Source organism: Bombus affinis, chromosome 16, assembly GCF_024516045.1.
Source record: "Bombus affinis isolate iyBomAffi1 chromosome 16, iyBomAffi1.2, whole genome shotgun sequence".
Classification (NCBI taxonomy): Eukaryota; Metazoa; Arthropoda; class Insecta; order Hymenoptera; family Apidae; genus Bombus; species Bombus affinis.
This window is the reverse complement of record NC_066359.1, coordinates 3,917,147-3,923,146: the sequence shown is the minus strand read 5'-3', so window position 1 is coordinate 3,923,146 and position 6,000 is coordinate 3,917,147. Positions and strand designations below refer to the sequence as shown.

At 35.2% G+C, this 6,000-nt stretch overlaps 1 long non-coding RNA gene across 1 annotated transcript; it reads right to left on the bottom strand.

The window, feature by feature from the left end:
• Positions 1-208: 208 nt before the first annotated feature.
• LOC126925473 (uncharacterized) lies at positions 209-5,822 on the bottom strand. Its single transcript, XR_007713948.1, has 3 exons — positions 5,727-5,822; positions 4,926-5,042; positions 209-424 (listed from the first exon to the last, which is right to left on the bottom strand). It is a non-coding gene; the product is annotated as an uncharacterized LOC126925473 (long non-coding RNA).
• Positions 5,823-6,000: the final 178 nt, after the last annotated feature.

The window sequence follows — 6,000 nt, the reverse complement described above, 5'->3', positions numbered from 1 at the left end:
AATGCATCGAAATCCTCAGTTTCTAGCGTTGGATTTGGCTCGTATATAGGTTGGCGAATTATTCCAAAAAACGTGATGCATGTCAATTAGAGGAGTACCGAGTGACAAGGGGAGGAAAGTGAAGTACTCTCGGTGACGAAAGCGCATACGCGTGGACAAGATCGGAGGAAGATATTCGCCACGAATATAAAGCAAGTTAGCCGGTACGAAGGGAAAAATGTTGAAATAAATTTCCTGAATACAAAGAAAGCTCGGCGATTTATAGTCTGACAGCTGAATTCTTCGATCGCGTGTACCCTTCGGTAGTTTTTAGACGCCGGCTCCACTCCTTTTATTTGATCGGAAGACCAGCTATTTCCAGTCTTTTAGATACAAGCCTCTACCCGACTTTCTTCTTCTCCCTCTTCTTTTTAAACAGCCATGCCTGTAATGAATTACCATCACGTCATGTCCATATTAAGTTACGTTCACTTTACAAACTTACGATAAATTACGTTTACGTTATACGACTATAATATGTGTCAGGCTTACAACTTGTACTTACATCCGTGAGAGAATAAGTGCGCTAACTTTAACAGTGAATTAATTTACAGCCACTATTATTTGTTCTTCGTTCTGGTTTTCCTCGTCCTATTACTGAATCACACTTTAGATAAGTCACTATTAAATCATACTTCAGATAAGTGAATATTAGATCATACTTGATTCAATTGAGATTGAATCACATACAAGCCATTCGATCATTAGAAATAATTCTTGAGCGTTTAGCAAGTATTTCTTGGAAATTATGATAATTGACATTCCCTTTGAATTAAATATGAATCCTGAAATGCACCAACAACCGTTGATATTTCGCTATTTTTCCCATGTACAAAATAAATAGATTTGTATAATACAATGTATAAGTGTAGAAAATAAATTAACACGTGATACGATAGAAAATTAATAATGAAGATAGAGTCGATGCAATTTTCTCGTGATAATCATCGTGTATCATGATATACAATAATAGACTGAGTGAAACGTACTAGCAGTTGGCAATAAGATCTAGGGCGAAATGTGTGGCTGTCAGAGTATTAAATGATTGCATGGAAGAATTTGTTATCCGAAGGAACGAAATAACGTAGAATGTAGAACGAAACAGTTTGGAATATATTTTATGAGACATTAGCGAGGCGATACAAAAATCAGATTAAGGAGTTAAGTAAATTAACGTGATCTACGAACTTGTCATTTCGATCATCTTTGTAAATCAGTGGCGGCAAATTAAGAATTATGAGAATTTTGCTGTCGATAAAACAGTTGAAAGCCCATGTAAAGAGGCGCCCTCCTTACTTAAAATACCACTTAAAATTTATTTCCAAGAAGTATTTTCTGTGATTCTATGGTTGTGTCACCACAAAATCATAAAGATACAAAGATATCGTGCTGGAAAAGCGATTTAGCAATAGAAAGAGAACGTTGCATAGAGATCTCTTCTGTCCTTATTTAGTAACGCATGCACATTCGTAAATATGTAGTGTAACACCGATCAACCAGCGGCATCAGCATGCATGCGTTATTAGACAAGAATAGAAGAAAGTTCTATGCAGCGTTCTCTTTCTATTCTCAAATCATTTCTTCAGCTCCCTCTTGCGCCCGATCTTTATATCGCGATGGTAACAGATGACTGACGCACTCTATCGTCATATCGCTACATCTGCTACAGACGAATTACTGTAATAACGATCGTTCAAAAATGCAACAGTTCTGTTGTACCATCTACAATTTGAATTTATTACTGAAATTAGATCGATTCCTAGCTATGTATGTAATAACATTCCCATAAAAACATAATCGTGATTGCAGCCAATTAGGTCATATTACGTATTTTGTAATTTCAAATGCTATTTTCTATATGAGTGGAACATTTTTCTATTTCGCAAAGCTAATTTACTAAATCCATGATCATAAAATAGAAACTTCTCAAAATAAACCGCGGTGAATGATTTATTACATTTGCAATTATATTTAATTTGGTTTTGACAAAAAAAAAGATAGAAAGAAATAAAAAATTCGCGAAAGCACACACCACAGCAAGGTGTTAATTCTTCGCGCAACGCTAATAAACAGCTAATAAATAATCTGTGCACTCATATTTCAACATACGCAACGCTAATATCGAGATGTCCAAGTACAGCCACGTTCGAAGCTGCTGATGTACGACCACCTCTGTGCAACTGTCTTAGCTGCTTCAGATGATCCAGGAACAGGAATAGGCTTCCACAATTCCAGTGGAAAATTTTGGGCATTTTATAGACGCAACGCTACTTACAAGACGCGATCATTCGTCAACGCAACGCTAATTCTTAAAGCGGATTTAATGTAAGTTACTATTACTAGATAGAATAAAAGCTACTTCAATTATAATCGATAATCACAAACCTTGGTGCTACGAAATTAATCCAATATTAACATCGTTTTAATTTAACTTTAAGTAAAACAAAACGCGAGAAACTCTAATTTTACGCTTTAATAAGTTCTAGCAATTCACGATCGAAAATACTGAACAATCGCGACATTTTATAATTCGTAACACTAAAGCAAACGCGATAATTTTTTCATCGCGACACTAGTCCAAACCGAATCCGGTACTTTCTCGCGAATCTCTAATTAAAAACGTGAAATTTGCACTCGCGACTCTAGTTCAAACCGTAATTAATCGTTCGCAACGCTAATGCAAATACCGCGACTAGCCCAAATGACGATGGGCCGACTTATACGTCGGCAACACACAAATTACAACTAATACTACTACAAATACTAAAGACGAGCACAGTGACAAAATAGTAACAAGAATGACTTCCCATGCTCTGTATCTGGATGACCCAGAGGATGAGCAGCCATTAGTAGTTGCCCTCTTGAGTGGCAGTTTGCCGGGCCTCTTCGGTTCATACCCTCTTCTTTCTTCGGGCGCGATGCCCGCTGAAACTTACATCTAGTCTCGAGACTTTCTAAATCGCAAACCAAAAAATAACTTATAAAGGTGAAATAAAAATATAAATCGCGGAAGCTGGCCCAAATGCATATGGATGAACAACGATCACAGCGATCGCTGTCCGTTCGCATGTGCGTGCTCGAGCAATACATAGACGCTCGTTTCGAAACCTACTCGCGACCACGATCGCGAAATTCGAAAAATCGATCAACTATGACAGAGACGTGGCATTCTCCCCCGTGTCAAGCTTCACCATCGATTTTTCAAATTACCTTTCCTGAAATAGATTGGACACGCGAGAATGAGGCTACCCGACCAGAGAGAGATCACACCAATCCACTCACTCCACGATTCTCACACATAACACTCGGGCGCAAGAACCTACACTAGAGAGGATGTCCCGGGACACCTCCGACACCCGAGTTTGACACACAACTTTCACACTCTAATGTACGTACCATTTAGCTGAAATCGACTGACGAAAGTTAGCGACCATTAGTAACGACACAATAAAAGTAAGTCCTAATTGTAATTCGTCTAAATATTCATAATTCAAAGAAATGATAGGTGGTGCGAAATTTGGTACCAGTTATTATAACTCAATGATAAGATTAATAACACTACTGTCTTTAATTTGCTATATTTAATAACGAATCTGTTTCTTATCATTATCATCTTTAAATTTATAATGAACGACGCAATTTCACAGCCTAACCACACGCACAATGTGGAAAGTACGTCGTTCACGATACACTAACGCATCGTCAGTCGCTTAGAAATTGTTATAAATTTGTTAATTGTCATCGTACCCGTTGCCTTTCTCTCACCCAAGTAGCACCTGGGCACGTGAGTGAGGTCCTGGCAACGAATACGGAAGGGGTTAAACCTGAAAATCCTAACTAAAAATGATATTTATGTATCTTGTATTTAACGAGCTAATCGTTCTTCATTTTGCAATTTCAAATTTTATCTCAAATTATTATCACGGTATACTCTACTTTATTAATTTAATGAATTATCAGAATTCTAATATTGAATGTGTTCATAAAAAGCAATACAACATAATGATTCGCTCAAATAATCGACTCTAAACTCTAACAAATTATTGAAACTTTAATATTGAAAGAAAGAACAAACGGAATAAGAAATTTATTTAATAACGGAATCAAGATAAGATACTAATGCCAACAACCTCAGGCGATCCCTTCGTAGAAGCACAATTTGAAAAGTATGAAAGCAGTACAGAAAACTTGTTGCTTCGATTCCGAGATCTGCCTGTCGCGAAATTTCTTCTTGCGCATAAAATTCAAGACATTTTTGTACGGAAGGACTAAGCTTTAATACGTTTGTATTTTTTAAATTAATACTCAAATACAAATATAAAAGGCAAACAATTAATAAAAATAATTTTCATTTTTAATGCAACGAAGTCGGAGGATGTCCGACTTCTCCACGAAATATTCGATTGCCGTTCCGACATTCATCATTTATTCAAATATTCACGTCTCATTTATATACGTATATTTGTATGTTTATTTGGCTTCTGCAAATATACATTTTTAGTATATTCTAATTTTAGAAGTAATTTTAATGAACCTTCAATCTCAGATACGCAAATTAATTCTTAATATTATATCGTTTGTATCAATTAGAACCATTATATTAATATTATTAATATAAAAACAAATAATATAATACAAAAACGCAAGTGCAAAATACAAATATAAAAATACAAAATATAATACAAAATGTGCAAGAAGACCTATCCTCAACTAATAAATAACACACAGAAAAAGGAAATGTTACTACTCATGAGTATAATAAATACCCGCGGTCACTGTGCTCGCAAAAAATTCTACGTAATACAGCCAATCACCCGTGCCGATTCGGACCTTTCGTCCTACGACATGCTTGAGTGACCGGAGGAACAAAAATACATGCGACTCACCACAGATGCGAAGAACTGTCATCGATGCTGATCGTGATAGCCCAGAAAGTCATTATCAATGACGTCATCGAACAGGAACCATCGAAACCCATGGCACAAGTTCAGGTTACAAACAATCTGTAATAAAATATTCAATATCACAATTTGTTCTTACGTTGTTTGTCGATATAAAATAAAGATAAAAATTGGTATTCTAATAATTGAAAAGTTGCACTTCATTCGATAATAATTGAAGCAAAACGTATGCACAAATATTTAACTACATAATTGGAATATAATATTCAAAGCTTTTATACACTTAATAAGTTATTTGTACATTGCTGTATACCAATCGTGTAACAAAGATTAATATTGGTCCAATAACAAAAGAAAATAAACATGTACATATGTCTGCCTTTGTTGTAATAACTCAATTATTACCAAATCTGCATAAGAAGTCAAACAATTGATTATTAATCATCTGCAGCGTCGTTTTTATATCGATTTGAATTATCGATTATGAATCTCCCATAGCCTTAGTGCTGTAAACCGCTAGTCTTTCGTAAGCGAATAATCTATACAAAGGTAAACCAACAATTTCAAGTAAATGTACAAAAAACCAATAACTTATAATATTTGAACGAATTACAGCGAAATAAATTAATAATAGAATTCAAATTATGCTTCAGAGGCCCATAATATGAAATATCGATGACTCTAATCGTCAAAGATGCAATCAACGATAAAAGTACAGAGAAATTTCGGAAAACTACTTGATTTTACTAAAAAACATGATTGATAAATGAATAAATAAAAACGTACTATTTAGATGATGCTGATAGAAGCGTAAAAATGGTGATAAAATCGAAATGAAGATACTAATAATGACGATGTGACGCGACGCACGCTGGCTCCACGAATTTCAATACTAATCCTAAATTACCAATCGTGGAAACTTTGCAATAGCTTCCGCCAATAGGAGCGCTTGGTTTGAGTTTGCAATATTTTCTGCCAATAGGAACTGACTTCCTTTTATATGAACGCGCGATAATTCAATGCAATCAAATGGTAAATTAGTTAAATTGTTAAATAAACA